This window comes from Neopelma chrysocephalum, unplaced genomic scaffold (genome assembly GCF_003984885.1).
Source record: "Neopelma chrysocephalum unplaced genomic scaffold, ASM398488v2 Primary Assembly neopelma1_66, whole genome shotgun sequence".
In the NCBI taxonomy this organism is placed as follows: domain Eukaryota; kingdom Metazoa; phylum Chordata; class Aves; order Passeriformes; family Pipridae; genus Neopelma; species Neopelma chrysocephalum.
Genome location: NW_020897725.1, coordinates 8,255,372 through 8,275,649, shown reverse-complemented (window position 1 = coordinate 8,275,649; position 20,278 = coordinate 8,255,372).

The window sequence follows — 20,278 nt, the reverse complement described above, 5'->3', positions numbered from 1 at the left end:
AGTCTGTAAATGTTCTCGACCATCTTTTCAGCTGACCTATATCCAACAGAGGTATTCTCGTACCACCTTCATAGTACAATGACATAGGAATAGAATAGAAGTCCTTTGGGATAGTGTGAAGCATTGCAGAAAAGGTCTCCCTGAGTATCCATGCTACTCCAGTAACAGTAACAATCACACAGTGTAAGACATCCCCCACTTTAGACAAGAGATTAGAGAAAATTGTTTCAGCAGGGCTCGAGTCAGGCACAGATACAGGTGTCTCATCTGGAGATATTTACTAGAGCACAGCCCAAATTAGCCTAGGCTGAGAGAGCTTTACTGAAGCCAGCAGAGCCATTGGATTTACACTGCTTGAGGGTCTGCCTCACTAGTTTTACTATACTTTCAACATTTGTGTTTATACAGGCGGATTCTTTTGATTTTTAACACTTTCTCTCATCGCTAATCTCCTGAAGTTGAATAGTTAAATACCTTCCCCCAGTGAACTTAATAGTGTAAGTGGCATTTGCAGGGTTTTTAAGAGCAAGTGCCAAGCAAAAGCACTTTCAACAACCACAAGAAAGTGAGTTCTTATGATCTTTTGGCTGGAAGTGTATGCAGGGGCCTTGCATGGTGGCACTGCAGTCTGCAAATCCTGGCACCATTTGGTTTTGCATGTGCCTAGGAATGCCTGCCCTTCCTCTGCATTCAATTTTCCTGTCTCCAGCTTTATTTAGTTAGATCTTTCTCTTGTGCATCCAGTAAAACTCGACCACAAAAATGAGTAGTTGCTGTTTATAAAATCAGCACATTGTTATGTAATCCAGATGACAGGAGAAGTGTGAAATGCTGTTAAATACTTGAGTATAACCACAGCTCAATTAGATCTAGACAGTTAAAGTGTAGTGGCGTCTAGGTTTCCTGAAGGGTTGATTCTAGAAGTGGGAGGCCCACTTCACTTTCAGGGTGTAGGAAACAGAACAGCTTTCACTGAAATCTACACACTTATTTTGACTTTTCACTGGTCTAAATGAAGAACCAAGTCTATCAGTGTAATAAAAAATAGTCAATACATTCAGAGCTACAGCTTCTTAGGATAGGTAGTTTGATCTTACAGAACAATACAAGTGAAAAATACATTGAGGAAATAGTAAAAAATACAGGTTTTTACAACAACTTATTAAGAAAGTTGCATGGTAACATAAAAGGGATATCAACTATGATAGGAAGAACAATAATATTATCCTTATCAAGTTTTCAAACAGAACATTATTCTATAATTTTCTCTTAAAATATTAAACTTTTGGGAGATTCCAGAATATTTCCATTCTCTAAGAGAAAGATCACACTAATAAGATGGCAATTTTTTTAACAGAAATGTTTTAATAAAATTCTTTCATCTCTGTATTCTAATGGGAAAAAATAGCAACATAGGAGTTCTGGCAACTGGATTTCAGGTATGGCATTCTGTCCAGGAATAGTAATTATTAAATGTACATTTGTGTTCTTGGTTATAATTGATTTTTCTTCAGTGCTATTAGTGTCATCTGAAAGAAATTTTGTTCCTTCTTTACAAATGTGATTCCTTTACCTTATGATGTCTTATAAACCAGCCACTATATTTGATTCTGTATACAAGTAAAATAGTCAAGGCTTATACCAATATTTCAGTGTTCTAATATCAGTGAGATAGTTCCTATTAATTAACTCCACACCCAGGCATATTTTCTTTACTGACAATGTATTATTGGAAGCAAGAAGAGATGAATTGAAAACATTTACATTTCTTTGTAAAACAGAGAAATACTGTTAGCTTGAACTCACACCCAGAAACTCATGATAAATAAATGCCTCTCCCAGGTTCTCTTCAGAAGTAGTGTTTCTGTAGCCATAAGCGCAGGAATTCTGTATAAAACAAGGAAATACTTTATAAATGAGAGGGATCTTAGGATTTGGGGGAAAAAACCCAAACACAACGTGGTACTCAGACATTATTTCATTTCCCTATCCAAGGGTGTGAGTTTTCTAGAAGCAAAACACTTCCTTTTTTGTCTCTATCATATTAATCTCACAGCTTTGGAGGTGGCTCTCAGCATGGTTCAAGTATACAGGGTCTATCTTCCGTCTCTAAAAGTGTTTCTTGGATACTGAGTGAATTATTACCTGGACTTACTCAGTTTTGTTGCAGCCATCTGTAATGAGAACCAGAAACATCTTTGAAGCTGCCTCCTGCTGCCCAACCATCTTTAGAAAATCCCATTACTAAACTCTCAGGGGAGATGCGTCAAAAGCATAATTTGCCACAAAGCTGGTTCCTACAACAAGGTAGGAATATACCTTGAAAATATATCTTGAAATATATCTTGGGGATAATTACCCACATGGAAATAATTTCATTAGATACTGGTTGTTTTCCCTGAATAAAATACAGCTTTTAAGCAAACTACAAAATCTGCCAGCCCGGAGGTCTCAGCACAGCAGTTGAATGAGAATTCATCAAAGTTCTGGTGAAAGAGAAGATAAGAATGCCTTCTGCATAAGCAGGGGAAAGACCTGCACAGGCCTCATATGAGACCATGTTAAAGAGAAGAGTTGCAGAGTACCAAGGACATGTGATCTCATAAGTTCTCCCTTGGCTTTCAACTTGACAGGGTAACTGCAGGAATGTACCAACATATTTTGGTATACATGTTGACACGGTTTGTGTGTTCAACATATTAAGAAATGAGCTGCCTGGCTCAGTCCTGCTACCTCCCAGCTCTGAATTTCTGTCCATTCTAGGGGCTCCTCAGGTTATTAGTCAAGGTAAAAGAGAAGAAAACTTCATCTCTTTAACTGCAGTTTCTGCTATTCCCATGTGGAGTGACAACTCATTCCAATGTGCAGCTGTTGTCCATTGTTCCCTCTCTCCCTTAGAGGCCAATAGCAAGCTCAGCATTTTATGCATCTCAAGGACACAGTTAGGCACAAAAAAATCCCATTTGAAAGGTACTATTGCCAGGACCATGCAGAGGGATGACAATTTCTATCTGTCCACAGCTGACATTTTCTATGGAAGAGCTAAATGTTAGATTCTATACTGAACAGGTGGTGGACTTCTTACTTAAGAAGTGAGCAAACATTATCTGCTGAGATGTAGCAGTGAAGGGGGAGCAGATACTGGTGCCTGTGAACACATAGCCAGGAGTGCAGACAGGTGCATGGATGTGAGCTACCCATTCTCTCTTGCATTCTCCAACCCTCATGCTCCATTTCTTCTTTCATTCTGATGTCTGAACCTGATCTACTTCAAAGATTGTCTCTGATACATTAAAATATTTAGCAAAATGAGGTGCTTCATGTAGCAGTAAACAAGGACTGCATGTTCCTGAAACCGGTCAAGAAGCTGCTGCAAATTTGTCTGCTGTCTTTTCATGGTTCTTCTTCCAGTTATGCTCACAAGGAGCTCATCTTCCTCTCCCTCTCCCCTGTGCTGACTGTTTCAGTGAGATGGAGCAGCAAGACAGGTCAAAGGGGTCTGGCCGTTAGTAGATGACGAGTAGTGGTGGAGCAGACAGGAACCCTAATCCCTGGCTGGTCAGGGCTGTGAGGTAAAGCTGATCCCCATGGGCCACCCACACATCTGTTTTCTTTGTGATAGATAGCCAACCACTCCTATGGCTGCCTCCCACCGTCTGGCCCTGCAGCAGTCCCCCTGCCACACTCCTGTTTCCAGGAAGTGCCTTTTAGAGGCAGATGGGATCAAATGTTATCTCAAATTTAATTTTTTGATAAGTAAGTGCATTATCAGGCCATCCGCTGGGAACAGGGGTTGCTTTCATTTGAATGCAAAAAAAACCCCAAATATTTTATGGAACATTCTAGTGTACAACTCCCCCAGCAAATTATGAATTAATATTTTAAGTAAATGACTAGATCAAATTTTTGAAACTGACCTTTTAAAAGGTAGGAAATTAGGGACCTGCCTGAATTTGTGTCACAGGCTCCATTTTACTAACTGCATTTTATCATTCACAGTACAAAATTAAAATAGAGAGCTCTGTCTCATCAGTTACTCATATCCAGCTGCTATGAAAATAATATGTTTGATATAATTCATTTGACATTTGATGGGTTTAAGGTTCCTCTGACAAGATATAATCAACTCATTATGGAGAAACAGAAACCTTCCTTGTTACAAATAAATTATTCCTAGTCATGATTGAATTACTGTGTATTCAATAAAACTGGGATGGAGGGCTTCCAGTATAAGTGGATATTTTATCATCAGGCCTGTGTGATAAAAGCCAACTCAAGTCACTTTATGTTTTCTCTCTTCAGTACTCTGATTAATGAGTGGCATTACTTTGCTAAAGCAACAAATTAGGTCTTTCCTCTCCATTTTTTCACATTAAAGCTGTTAGATCAAAGTATAAGAAACCTATCTTTCCTTTTTATGCACAAAGCCTGGATCAACAGCTTGGACAGAGTGTTATTTTACTTTATTTTGTTAGTTTATTTTTTGAAACCTCAGTCTTTGTGAAGCAAGGCTAGCTTTATGGCTGGGGTGTGAATTGTCTGTTTGAAATCAGAACCCGTAATTAATTAAATTTTGGTGTTAACATCAAATCTGTTGCTCAGCCTGTTCTGTGCCATTATTTGGGGGGAATAAGAGAAAGTTGTATCATTTTGCTGGAATGAAATAATTGAAAATGCATCTCTAGAGTAAGCTGAGGCAATGCAGCCATCCAGGACTACAGAGCAATGCTGAACATGCTTGGGAGTGAAGGAACAGCACAGTATGCACTGTCCTGTGAGATCAGCTTTCATGATTTCAAAGGAATTTGCACATGCAAAACCTTTTTGTAGTTTTTATGGCCTGTAAAATAGATCAAAATAATGTTACACGGTGGAAACACAAAAACAGCAATAAAAATAAGTCTGGGATGACAAGTTTGGGGAGCAGATCAACACGTGAGGTGGAACCCTGCAAACACTACCAGAAGACCAGGTTGCCTGCTTCAAAAGCCTCTAATTATAACTGTGCTTCTTAGACATTAGAAGAAAACACACTAGGGCCATTTTGAAGCAAAGGCACACAAATTACCCAGCAGCTACTGATTGTTTCTCTAGGTTTCCAGAAGTATTACCTCTCAGAGGAGCTGCTTATTATTTTTGCATATCTAAAGCATAAAAAAAGGTTTCAAATATAGTTAAAAGGAAGAATAACAGACCTGAGAGCTATGCACCACTTCCTCTGTTCTTCCTCATTCACCTTTGACAGGAAAGAAGGAAAAAAACTATTTGTTTGTTCTTTACCATTATTATAGCATAAAATATATGATATGTGTGTGACTTCCTAACTCATAAAAAATCGTCCTATACTGCGTTCAGTTAATGTTACCACAACAGGGTCACCCTAAATCCAAACAGATCTAAGCAAACTAAAAATGAACCACTGCCACCACTAATACTGAACAAAACTATAATGATGCAATACACATAAAGTCACTCTAAGTCTCACTAATTCCACATGTGCTAGTCCTGCGTCTGCTCTGTATATTATCTTATTGCCAGTTACAAGCAGTGCAATTCACCATGAAACAGAGGGATTTAAAAATTAACCTCCAGCTATTTTACTAAGTACCATTCACTAAAATGTGATGATCACTCACGGGAAACTTTGCAAGATTTTGCAAACTGCCTGTTGAGACTGAATGGTAAAGCAATATACTCTCATGAGTCCCTGCTGCTTTTCAAAGTGCAGCTCTGTAACTCTTGCCAATAGTCAGAATAATCTCATGTTGCCATACTTTTAACTCTCTTAGGTGGCTTGAAAACCCCCAGCATCCAATGTCTCCACCATGCTGACAGGTTTGAGTCTGCAGTTTCTTCTTTGTAATTCTGGAATTCTTTGTAATTTTTCAACTTTATCACTCAAGATAACTTTGACATCTTTTATTTGGCCTTTTTTTTCTTCTGCATTTTCCCTTCTACATTTTCCCCCTTGTTTCCTGGAGTTGAGAGTCACATTTCTCACCTATTTACAAATGTATTGAAGGGGCCTTTTTGCCATGAGTCAGCTGACGATGCTTGCTGATGTGAAAGAGGAATGTGAAAACAAATGATGAAAGAGACCTGTATACATCATTAATATACAGATTACTTATAGCATTGTTTTCCCCATTCAGACAAAATTAGATAACCACTGTGTGAAAATACATAACTGTAGTCTATGGAGAACAGAGACTTTAATAGATATGTAGCTGCCCAGGATTTCTTCAGTTCATAATTTAGTTTCTTCTGTTGTTTGTTTTTGATACAAACTATGAAGTAGCCATAATTAAGTTAGCAACAGTAGCCTTTGTCAGTGAAATTAAAGCAGCTCCTGCACAGCTGGGAGAAGATTTGAGAGCAAGACCTCTACAGATACTCTCTTTCCTTTGGGGGTATGAATGGCCAGGCCAGAGGTGGGAGGGAGTCAGAGTTGATGAAGGGCAGCAAAACAAATGGGAGGGGTAGAATTTATCTGCTGGTGATGGTAAAAATATTGTAGAAAAAATTTGGGTAAAAACTAGAAGAACTGAAGACTATCTTCCCACTGTCTTCTCTCCACAATGATCTGCCATCACACAGGAAAGGCAGTTGAATCTGCTAGGATAGAAAAAGTAATCTTGGCAGTGAATGCTGGAAATATAGGTAATTTAAAATCCAGGGAGGTTAAACCTGCTACATTGCAGGAATCTGTCTATATTGCAGGAATTGCAGTGAGAAGTTCTGCCTGGGGTAACTCTTTTTGTTACCATGGGAATAAAAACAACAGACTTAGCAGTCCAGCCACCAGTCAGATTAGGTTAATTTGTGTGTATTTCACAAAAAGATATTTTCTCAGATTCATGATCTGAATTGTCATAAACATTAATCTGTTCACTTGGCAATATTCAACAAAAAAAAATCACACATAAAAATTATTTGACACCAGGATTTGAACAATTATTTTGCAGAGTATGAGCCAGAAAAATCTTTTTTTTTAAAGAAAAAAATAGAAACAAAGCAAAGCAAGGCTGGTTGACTGATATAGATTTTTAACTGCTTTTTGCTGAAATCTATTGCATAGACAAGCTGATGCCAATAGCAAAGCTATTTCCTCTGATCAGCAATAAAAAAATTATTAGGGATTGGCAAATGGATTCAATAAGATAATTTAAACAATCATTATTTTATAAATGATCCTTTAACTGTCCTCAATAACTGCAGAATGTGATTAGCCTATTTCCCTTCAATCAAGGCTTATTCTGCTTTCTCTGCTTGAGAACCGAACAGACTTTTCTCAAATCAGAAATTACCTAGAATTAGAGAGCCTCACATTTGTATTTTCTGAATTAAGTTCCACTTTGGAAACAGGTTATAATTGAAATGGTAGGTGTGATTAAAGTTCTGTAAACTCAGTTTTGAGGGAAAAAAAATAAAACCACCTCAGATTCATAGATTTGGATTGTATATAATGGAATTGCTTTGGCATCAGGTCATCTATGCAATGGCTTTTAACAAGGGTAGTTAAAAAGACGGGAGACTTAAACATTTAAATTTTGAGTTCTCAATTTGAAACATAGAATAGAAAGTATCCTTTCAATTTTTTTATACAGAATATATAGGTCAATTGCTGAATGTCTTTGTAATGATACTCTTGATGAAAATCTGGGTAGTAAACCTGGATAACAAACTGGGTTATGGATGTCAAACCCATGAATTGCTTAAAAATTCAACTAGAATTTCATAGATGAAAAAGGACCCAAAAGCTGTGAAATGTAAAGGTATGGTCTCCGATTTGGGAAACCTTCAAGACACGGGCTTCAGAAGTTCCTATGAGAAGTATCACACTGGTTATAATTTGATATATAATTTGCTATTACCTTAGCAAAATGCTTAGCTTTTTGTTAAGCATTTGCTTTTGGATCCTGTCTTTAGTGTAAACAAGCACCATTGTTTTGATTTTATGGCTCACAATGGACTAATCAGTCATACCCTCCATGGAATGATGTCCCTGGTCCAAAGAAGGGCAGAAAACATTCAGGTGTTAGAGCTATGCTGTACATCTTATGCCACAGGTATTGCCATGATTTGCTAGTTTGTACCTCCTAATAGCAGTGGGACTGAAATCTTTTTCATTAAAGAACAGTTTTTGTTGAAACAGACACTCTTCCAAGCCATCTCAATCTCAGTGAAAAGTCCTCCAGAACAACCTGTAAATTAAACTCAAACCCAAAAAACTTCAGGGTTGGTTTACATTTGGGAAAAGTCTTAAAGGTTTTCTTTGACATTCTTAGTTTCAGCTTGGAAATTTTTTCATTCCATTTTATGTCACTTAATTACAGCCTCTTATTGTAATGACAGATTATATTATTTTAACTTTATTTCAGAATCACTAGAGAATTGCTACTTATGTTTTAATACTTGTCCTTCTAGACCAAACTACTCCCTTTTTATTAAATTGTACGAAACTCAACACACAGAGTGTAAACAAAAGGGACATGGGAACAAATTTTTTCTCCACCTTGAGCAATCATCATTAAATACAAATTTCCTGTAGTGATGTTATAATAATATTATATTTTTATTATATAATATTATGTTTAATAATATTAAACTTGAATAAAATTCTAGATTTAAAATATTATGCAATTCAAATATCTGATTATATGTCACTAAAATATTTTGAAACTGGATGAAAGCACATCCCATTATGACAGAATTTCTTCACAAAACTGGAAATTCCCATTTATCACCAGTTTCATTTTGTAAGCTCTTACCCAGCATCAGTTATACATCTAAATCTCCTAGTTGACATGGAACTTATTTAAAACATAACTCTGAGGGATAAGCTTATGAGATACACATCTCATTTCTGAGATGGGCCCAGTGGGACAGCAATTAAGCAATCATCTTCCAACCCAGTTCAATAATGGCAAATAAAGGCTTGAAAATCAACCAAAATACTACTTGAACATATTTTAGTGTTTTTTATTATTAAATAAAGTTGTCGTTTATAATTTATTCCTGCCTCTCAGGCATTCCACAAAGCCTCAACACAATGTCTGGAGCATCATTTTTATTAATACCTTCCTCAGGCAGAAGGCTGTAAATTTTTCTGCATTGTCGGAGGTACATTGTGAAGAACTTCAATGAAAAAAAAAATCTTTACTGGGATGTTTCAAGTAATTCCCTGTACTTATTTTTGCTGTTGCTGCTGTTTGGGGATAGAAATGGAGTCTTGCTAAGTCCTGTGAATGCCCTCAAGTCCCATGAGCAATTCGCCAAGGGAATTCACATTGCTTCCATCAATAGCAACATCCCAAGACCATCCGGGATTTCAGTTAAAGCAGCCTGGAGACTTCTTTGGCTGATTGAAGTTGGGTCATCATGATCTGTAGGGACAATTCCTGTGCTCAGATTGTTTTGCCTTCAGCCACATCCATTTCCTCCCTCTAATTCTGATTCCTTAGGTATTCACCCCATCACCAAGAAGAGCCAGGGGAATTCCCAGGCAGACAAGTCTGTTGGCTTTATATCCCCTTTGTGTTGCTGCCAGGGTTCGATGTAGAGCTGGGCATAGCATGTACACTGTGGTATTCTGCTGTAGGAGAGGGCACAGCTGCAAAGCTACTTTCCAACCAGTTGCTTTTGATATCTGCTTCTTTTCTCGTCTGGCTCCTGAAGAAGGAGAGCAAAATTTTATGTACTGTACAGAATTTATCCACTGGCAGAAAAAAATAAAATATTACCACCAAGGGAAATAGACAAACAAAAGATTTGACTATCTTTTTCCTTATGTTCCTTCCCAGTAGGAGTGACAGTGAGAGAGGCACAGAGAAATGCTTTGCTTAGTGAACTGGATGTTCTGGAGAAATATCTTTTTTTTCAAAATAGTTTTGCACAGGATTTTTTTTTCCAGAAAGAAAACAGAAGACCATTGAAAAATATTTCACCATTTGGGAAAGGTCAAGAAGACTTTATCAATAAAATTAGTGAATTTTTCATCCTAGCTAAAAGAATAGCATTTAACTCTTCCAAAGAATAGTTAACAATTTATAATTTACAAAAATGAGAAAACTGGCACAATTTAGCTCACTGGGTTTTCTAACATAGAATTGTATCACTTTATTTAGTGAAACAAGTAATAAAACAGATCAGTGCAACTAGGTTAAAACCTAGATTTTTAAGGGGAACTGTTCCAGCATCTTTAGAGTTAACCATCTGCATTTCCTAAAGGCTTTTCTCACAAATGTTATACCCTGTGCATCTGATGTGACCAGCCAAAGAGCTGCTTATTGATCCAGAAGCCTCATTACAACTTGTACAACGTGAACTTACCATCACTGGTCATGCCATTAGTGTAATTATCTTATTTCATTAGTGATAATGCCATTTTGCATTACAGTATATTGGTTCACTTAAAAAGTAATAAAGATTTGCAACCCGGAGATGTATTTGTTAACTTCAGAGCATGCCTCTGAACTTGTCCTTGCTCATGCTGACCACCAGGATCTGCCCTGTGCAACAATACTGAAGCCTGTGGGGTTCTGAGGGTGGCAGCCCTCCCACACTGACAGTGTATTGCTATTTAAAAAAGTGCAAGGCACTGATGGCCATGCCTGGCTTCCTGGAGGTTAGGAGACTGTGTTTAGTGTTTTGGACACTAAAAGTCAGTTTATTTCTCATTAATATGCCAATAGCTATATACCAGACCCACTGAGGAAGTAATTTTTCTCCCAACATCATGGTCTCATGTCAGGATCTGACCTTTCACAGTGTGATGGCTCCATTTCAAAGCAAACAAATGGCTTCTGAGCAGGAGGTAAACACTGGTGGGTGAAACACCAAAAAGGTAATGTGTGTGAGTATCTTCCACAGGGATTTTCTCTTCTTCTTTTCACACACTGACTAGTAGAGCGAAGTGTAAATTCCTGTGGAGACTAGCAAAACTCGTCATCTGCATGAGTGCAGAAAAGTTAACTTGAGGGTGTGTCTGAGATGCTTCATTGCAGGGCAGTAAAACTGGTGGCTGGATGCTGAGTATTTATTAATCTTAGTAGGCAACCTCCATTCTCAGTCAAGTGGAGGCTCTCAGGTATTTTCTACTCCTCCTTGGCCTCTTTGTCCTCCTACCAGTGAGTTCGGCAAGGCAGTTCCATCTCTGGTATCTTTGCTCTCTAAGCTTTAATCAATGAACAGAACATTCTCTTACAAGACATGCTTCTACAATAATAGAAGACCTCTCTCTCACCAGAGACCTGTAGCTTTAAATCACAGATCACAAAGCCCACTCAGGTCTGGCACTGGAATTACTAAATATGTGAATACATCAAATGTAGTTAGGCATTTTAAAGAGTGGAGAAGCTGATTAGTGTTTTCCAGCCAAGCAAAAAGCTAAAATATTTGGAGATTAGACTGGAAAACTGTTCAGAAGAAAAGAAGAAATCTAGGATGAAAACAGAAAACATATGCTTTCACTCTCTCACCCCTGTTTTCAGTTATGAAAATATGTCATAGTCCTTCCCTACCATAGAAGAGAATCGATTTTTCTTAACTCAGTGAATTTTCAGAGTATACAAAGCCTGAGTTCTCTCTTGCAGTTACATGCAACAGTGATTCACATGTTAAGCAGTCCCTGTGGTCTCTATTTTTATTTCTGCTAATTAGTTAGTATTAATGGAATCTGCTGCCTTAGCCTTTTTGATTTGTTCTTAAACTTTATGACAACATGAATAAAATAACGTTTCAGATTACTTATTTCTGACCAGTCCTTGGAAATACACTGACACTACTGTGTTGTTTTCTTTCACTGGGCTTTTGTTCCTCAAGGATTGCCATTAAAACCACAGTTAGTAGAGTAGGGTATCTCAATTTGCTAGTTTGGTCAGTCTCAGGCGTTTGGCATGGCATATAAGGGATGTAAGAATTGCCATATCCAGTATCAGCACTGAATTGTGTCTTATCCAGTGTCCAAAACTGTTAAAATGAGATCTTTTGGAACCAAATGTAAATAGATTCATCATATATAATTAGTAAATCATGCTCAATTGTGACGACAGTCTTAGGCTGGAACAATATTTAATAGTCAAATAACATCTGAAAGATGTTTTTCCTCCTAGTAAAACTATGAATCATCTCTATTGTCACAGAAACATTGACTTTTACTGTTTTCCCTTAATAATCTTGCCACTATGATAGACAAGTACATATCTTGTACACAAAATAGCAATTGAGAGGCTCAGAAGTGGAAAAGAGTTTATTAAAATTAATATCTAATAAATGCCTTTAACATGCTAATAATTTGAAGAAGGATGACTTGGGACTTACCTCTTGTTACAGTGAATTTTAAGCCATTTCATGGCAACTTAACTTCTCAAAACCAATGGGCCTCATTATACTACTGTAAGGTTGTAGATGCTGGTGATGAATCTCCCTTAGCAGCTGGTAGTACAGGCTTTTAAATGTAAACAGATGCTGTTCCTTCATCGTAGATGGATGCAGTAAACTCATGTTCTAATTCCTCGACTCCAGGACACAAGTCAAAAAACATGCAAACTATTTGCAGTGAAACATAAAATAAGAAACCTGAACATCTGAATTCTTTTGCTTATCCAAAACTGTCACCTTATCATGTTCTTGTCATTCAAAGAAATTGTCTTCACTGTAAAAACCACGTGGGATAAACACCAGAAGTCATCATGCTTTTGACACGTATAGACAAATTCACTCACAAAATGGTCTTGGTTCTGCACAGGCACGGTGGATCATTTAATTCTGTAAGTCTAGACAGTATCAGAGCACTACGAAGCACACTGCTAGAAACAATCTCACACAGTCAAAGTGATGGATTAGCAAATTTCATCACTCTTTTCTTATGCTGAGATTTTATGAATTGTGCACTGTGGGGTTTGATTTGGTGTTATGAAAGATGGACTTGATAAATGCCTTGTTTGTGTGTATTTATTTTTCACTATAGTTCTAGCTGAAACATAGATGATGATTTCTTTAGAGTACGTGTGAAAGTAGAACTGTTGAGGGTAACTAACGGTATGATATATATGCAAAGTGTCTAATTGAGGGGAGGGAGAACAGCTGCTCCTTTCAAGATCAATCTCAGGTACCAAGAGTGTGAATTACTACTTTCTAATCTCCTCAGTCATGCCCCTAGACTGTAAAACCAAAGGCTTTATTGCAGAATTACTCCTAGAGAACCATCTAATAATTATCTGATCTTTGAAATGGATACAAACTCACCATATCCTCGGGAGCAGCAGGTAAAGGTCACACACTGAAATTGCTGCAAGTACACACAACCAGACATGGCTATTGCTAGCTTAAAGATATTTGTAATGACTACACAAATCTTACTGAACCATCAAAACTGTGTAAAATATAATGGTTAGAATCTGGTCAGGAACATATTGCAAGTAACATTGATGCAATTAATGGCAGATATTACAAGAGTATGATACTATTCTGCAAGTACTTCCCTGAAACTTTACTGCATCTTTGCCTCTAGGATTCCACTGTATTCAAAGGAAAGAGCCAGGTTCCCACAGAAAATTATTCAAAGCCAGAACCTTCCTTTGATTCTTTGAATATACCTCTGAGGAGCCCTTCCTGCTGCAGAAGATAGTGATGAGTCATGAATATTTCATACAGTGTCCAGGAAAGGCATTGTACTGGTGCACACCCACACCAAAGTGCAGCCAGTGCTTTGTAAATCCACACCCTGCCTCTCTAGTGCAAACTTCTCTCCAGACTTGGAATAAAGCTTTCCTTTGAAGGCAAAGCTGCATTTTGCTACTGTAGACCAGGTTCAGACTTGGTCAGGAGAGCCCAGCCCTTCCCGTTGCCCCTGCAGGAACATGGCATGTCACAGGGGACCGAGACTGAGAGGTGCCATCCCAAATTTCACATGCATAGATACTGCAACTTCAGATACTCTCAGATTGGTGTCTCCACCTCCTGACTTGCATGATATGGACAGGGGGATTGTGCTGCTCAACTTTGCCAGTCCTGTTTGACAGAATGCTTTCCTTGAAAATCTGTGGAGCAAGGCTGTGCCCTTCTGCTTTACAAAAATCCATCCAAAGACAATGGAAGAAATATTCCAAGGGATTACTACACCTATGACTGAAATAACCTGACTAATGATGAGTGCCCCTTCCTTTGCAGATTTTTCTATTTTTTGAGACGAGGGTATTACTTAGAGAAAAGGAACCACCTGACTAAAGGCTCATGATGATAATTTTTGATCATTAAGTCTTTCCTCTGAGGTTTAATTAATAGAAACTACAGCCATCCTATAACAGAAAAGAAAAAAAAAGAAAGAAAAGATTATAAGAGATAAAGCGATGATACAGAGCACATGCAGGAGACATGTCAGAAGACTTTGATGTCCTGCAGCAGGGATGCTGGCTCTGTTTGGAGTGGTGTAATGCATGAGGGAAGTTTGCTTCTGAGTATGTCTGTCTTGTAGGAGAATTACCTAAAATCTGTGTAAATAGCTAAAGGTGGGACACAGTGGAAAGGGCAAAGTGGGGCAAGACAACTAAAACCAAGGGCCAGATGATGAAGTAATCATTAGCTCACACCTGAAGGAGATCTGTGCCAGTGCTCTGCCCTGAACAGAAAATACACTGTAAGTCTCTTCTTATTGTCTGAGGTTTCCAAGGTATTCCTGAGCAAACAACCACTAGTAGTTCAACATCCTAATTATAGCCTGCTCACCATCCATTCCTGAAGTGTTGCTGAGTTCTCTGGCACAACAGTTGTTTGAGTGCACTTCCCAGAAGTCTTGGGCTCCCTGCCATGGTAACACACTTGATTTATGTTAGACTTTTACCAGAGGATCTAGGGGAGACTTGATCATGCAGCTGAAGATGATTTTTTCCTTCAGACCCAGGAGCCAAGAGCAGTCCTTGTCATGTTCCTGTCCATAAGTGTCCAAGCAAAGGCCCTGAAGTCATCTGGTCCCTTGAGTGCTCCCTGGGGAAGGCAAATATGCCTACATGTAGCTTTTTCTACCTCTTGCTAACTCACTTGATAAAGTGCTAGACTTGTTAAAAAAGGATTTCTTTTTTTCCTTAGGTTATTTGAAGGTTTGAAGCTTCTAAGTGCAAATCACTATTTTTATTTTTTTTTAATTTTTTAATTATTTAAAGAAAGAAATGAAAACATGGGGCCAAGACACCTTACAGCTCCCTGGGGTACAAGCCCCTGGCCTCAACCCATGGAGTGAATGAGACTGAGTCCCTCCACACTGGCAACAAGGGGATTAAGAACAGTGAGTCTTGGCCCTATTACAGAGTAGGCCTATGCTCTCTGCATACCACAGAGTCAAGCTATTGAAAAGGTTTACTGCTGGGATGAAGCTGGAAAGTCAGGCTTTCTCCTTTTTGTATATGGAGTATCTCTTAAGTTTCCACTGTGTCAGGACTATTTGTTTTTGGGAGACATGGAAACATGTTCGACAAATAGCACATGCAAATCGCATGGCTTGGAGCTTTCTTGGCTGGAAGGTCCAGAGTGGGACTGTAACTGATTATAATTCCTTTTATATTCTGAGAAGTCTCAACAATCCGTAATTGAGCTTCATAAATAAGAGCTGATTGTTACTTGCCAGTAAATAAAATTGATTTTAAAGTTGTGACTACCAAGATTCTAGTGACCGTAGCATATTTATAAACATGACATGGGCTAAATGCTTCACTGCGAAGGATATGCATAGAATAAGTATCTAAAATGTGAATGAAATGTGATTGCAAAGCGCCATCAACCTCAAGGCTAAGTGCTCTTCTGAGTTAAGCACTGTTCAATTGTTTGCTTCTGCACTGCACAAGCTGAGGTGGAAACAGCAGTGATGATGAAAGAATAAGAAAAAAATTTCTTGGTAGTGGTTGTGTAGTTGAGCTCAAAAGTAAGAGCTGGTCATGATATACAAAAAAAGCCAAGAGGCAAGGAAGTTCAGATTCAAGTTTTTATCTCAGAAATAGACGCCAGTAATATCCACAGCAGAAAACACAAGATTTGATTGTTGGTGGCCAGAATTTTAAAAGTCACAACTAGCTTTGGATGCCTACTTTGCAAATATTTGACAGCCTGATTTGGAGAAGGGAAATAGTAAATGCCAGTTGGAAAATCAAACAGAAGATAAATGACCCAAACCTGGATAAGCATCCAGCGAAATTACAGCACAGCTGGCAACAATCTGCCCTAGCATATGGAAGATGCCCACTATCTTTATCTCCAATCTCACCCAAATACATGCTCTTTGGTGTAGTATAAAGCAGGACTTTTCTGCAAAACTGTCACCATGAGAGATTCAATCTGTTCAGGAAAGATATTACACCTGGGTAATTCATTTCAGCATACTAGATTCTTATCCTTGGATAAGATCAATAAACCTTTCCCCATTTTCTTTGTCTGTACACAGAGAAGGGAAGAGTTTCAGTCAGAATAAACTTCAATAATTAACTCAGAGCCTTTAATTAAATGCTGAATTTATGCATATATTAGAGCACACACTGTTTGTACATCTCTGTAGTACTAAAAGTCAGCACTGGCACCTCCATTACCAGCAGGTTACGGCCAGCACTACTCTGGGAAAATGGATGTTGAAAAACAGATGAGACCAGCTCATGCCAGTTACTTGAACATATACTTTTGTGAACAAACCTAAGAAGTCAACAAGAGTAATGTTAAAGGACAGTGTTTGAATGAAAATAAGCATGTGCTTTTCTTGACTTTTTATGACTTCACAGCTGCTGAAGAGTAGAAAGAATTTGAATTACACAGGGATAATTCTACATTGTTTTAAGTTATGGCAAATTAAATTATTAACAGGACATTACATTAACAGCATTGTTTATAGTGATAAATTTTCAAAGGTCCCTGAAGCACCAGGTATAGGTTGTTGCTGGTGGGAAAGAGACCTATAATCATTGATCTGTTCCAATGGTATCTCCTTTCTTGAGCATGCAAAATGAAACATTAATCTAGGATCATATGGATGAATAACCTTAAAATAAAAATCAACAGATGTCAAGTAGTATAATCTAAAGAAGGGTAAATGGGAAAAAAAAATCTTTTCCCTGTACGAATTTCACTCAGTTTTAACACAGGTCTTGGCTTATTATGCCTAAAAGTTGCTAGACATGAGAAAAGCTTCAAAATGTTAGGGGAATGTACCATAGGATGGAATTTAAGAGTGTTAGTTGTTGATCTTTGGCATTTACAGATAATGAATATTTTTCCTCTGACGCGAAAATCTTTCTTTAGTGAACTTTTGTTCCCAGGAAAATGTTGAAAACCAGCTGGTCCACATAGAAGTTTATAAATGCCCTGTAGCCATCCATCCCAGAAATAATCCAGGTAGATGGCATTTGATAGAAGTCTGACCAGAGCATTACTCTAATCATATGTCTTCTACTTGTGGAATCAGAGTACATACATCTCTGTGTTTTGTCAGCTTACCTAAGCCAAGTTTTCTGAATTGTCAGGTTACATCATGTTATTTTGTGAGTTTTTACAGGTTATATGATAGAGTTTTCTCTGCTTGAGTCAAGGTCAGTAAAATTGTCCAAAGAACAATTGAGGATAGGAACATTTTTTACCATGTTATATATTTTGTTATCAAATTGTTTTTGACTAGTGAAGGTCAGTGCAGAATGATGATCCACATTTGGTCGAGAGAGACAAAACATCCCATTAGGAGAGAGATTTTCCAGTTCTTCTGAAGACTGTAATGAAAAAGTTGACTTCAGCCACAGCTAAATTTCAGCTAGGAGAGATTAATTTCTTGCAAAATGGCCACCCAGGTAAGGGCTAAATAAAAACTTTGTCACAAAAGAATTTATTGTTAGAGTGGACCTGATTTCAATGTGCTGGCTTTTGCATGTCATTTATTACATGGGATGGGTGGAGTCAAGTGGAGATAGTCAAAATGCTCTGTTCCCTGATTCCAATGAGGTAGGTGACCTCTGTGAGCTGCTAGTGGTCTTTGGAGTAGGAGCAGTCCTAGGGATGGAGCTGATGTCAATGCCAGGAATAGTGAATAGTTGTAAAATTGGTTTCTTAGACTTCAAAAAGCTGAAAAAAACACCCTTTTCTGATTTATTCAACTTGATGTGCAAGAGAGAAAAATATTTACATCAGAGTTTCAGTCATCCAAGTTCTGAGATGTGAGTAGCAAATTATTCATGTTAATTCAGTGAACACATCGGCTTCAAAGACAACACTCACATGACTCCAGATTTGGAGGATCAGGTCTTATTTACGTAATAGCTTGAAGAGTGAGAAAATGAAGAACTGTCTTTTCTAATATTCCCTTCTTTTATAATTTATTTACATTTTTATAAACATTGATTAGCACAGATGTTCCTAATAAGATTTTCACATCTGATCTGAATACGTTTTACTGTTATTTTGCCCTTGAGAAGCTAGAAAAGAGGAAAAAAAGGATTCCCCACTCTTCAATTTCCTTTAAAGAAGAAGAGAGGGTTTGTTTATCGTATGAACAAAAAGAAAATCTATTTGTGGGTAGATCTTGTGCGTGGTCTTTGGCTGAACTACCTTTTAGTCAGAAACAAAGACATAAGTCCAGAAACCAAATCTTAATCAGCATATGTATAGCATTACTTTACCAAGTTATTTTCATTATATATGAGATGGAATAAATATTAATACTAACCCTGGGCAAGATACTTTAAAATAATTTCAGAAATCATGGTGTAAGTAGGAACAGTGACAATGAGCTCATTGTTTAGCCTTATGTATCTTTTAAGAGTCAGCTTGATCAGGAAATGCTAGCAGGCTTTTCCGTAAGAAAACAGTCCAAGGACCACTAGTGCAGCACTGCAAATTTCTCTCCTACAGAGATACTGCCTTGCCATGATAGTTCTGTGACTGGGCTCTAGTGAACACATGGTAAAATAGTCAGTGGATCTAGCTTCATTTGTGTACATACAGATTTAAAAAATTAATGAAAATATTTAAAAATAAATTACTTTTACTTCCTTTGCACAATTAACTCACTAATTTGCAGGATTATTTTTTTCCTGTGGACTGTGTTAATCAATACCAAGGAAAAAGACTCCGAGGAAATTATAGCTCTTGGGTTTCATTTCTAGAAGACGAGAAAAGTACCTTTTACAGTGTAAAATCTATTTTCTGTGCCTGAAAACTCATCCGGAATCCAACTAGGCTCAGACACTGAATTGCAATTTTGAGCATTTGTTTCTGAGGGGCAAACAGTAAAACATATTATAATGACCACTACTTAGATTATTAGCCTTTTATTGGAAACATCTGCTTAACTACTGAATGTCTGATAGATAGGAAAACAGCTTTAATTGTAGAGACAGTGGAAAACCTGTTTCAGAACAAGCCTTTATGCAGTTGTTTTGCCACTCACTTGGATAGATAAACGTCCAAGATAAGATGAGGTCTGAACCACAGTCTGTCATTCCATGTAAAGATTTTAGGATACTCTGGGAAAGTCTCAATGATGCTTCCAGTTTGGGCTTGCTTTGGAGTTCTTCAGAGAGGCAAGTTTTGTTTATTGGCTTAGATGGAAATGTAGGAGTCTGTGTGAAGATGAGTAGATTGATTTTCTCTGGACAGACACTAAAACATCTTTGCCCCTGAGCTTAAATCATATACACTGACAGTCAAGCAGTAGCTCGGATTTGATCCTTAAGATCATCAGCTGGGCAATGGAGCACCTGTGCTCCATTGTCCAGCTCTAATTAAGGGTTAATGATTTACAAAACCTGAAAGGGACAACTTTAACAATTGTGAGAATCAGTTCTCCTCCTTCTACCCCCTCATTACACTGATGTTTGAAACTGGAAAATGGAAATTAAATTCCATATCCACCTTCTGTCTATAACAAGCTGAAATCACTTCAGGCTGTAGAAAGAAATGAAGCAGGTTCTCCTACATCCCGGGAAAATATCCTAACCATTCATCTAATAGACAATAAAAGGACAGAATCTTCATTATGACTATTTTTTTGATCTGATTGAAGAAGGATAAGAAGTATGGGTGAATTCAGACTGACTATATTTTGGTCTTTTTTTTTTGTATTTCAACCACTGTCAAGAAACTAGAAAGGAGAGGATATATGTTTTTCATATAAAAATACAAAGGTATTGTTATACTATTCCCAGTAAAGTCTTATAATGAAGTTAGCGGTTTTCACAGAATACTGACAGTACACCTTCATCTTCCTCAAAACCTAATTATTAAATGAAAATTAACATATCTTTCAGATTGCAAG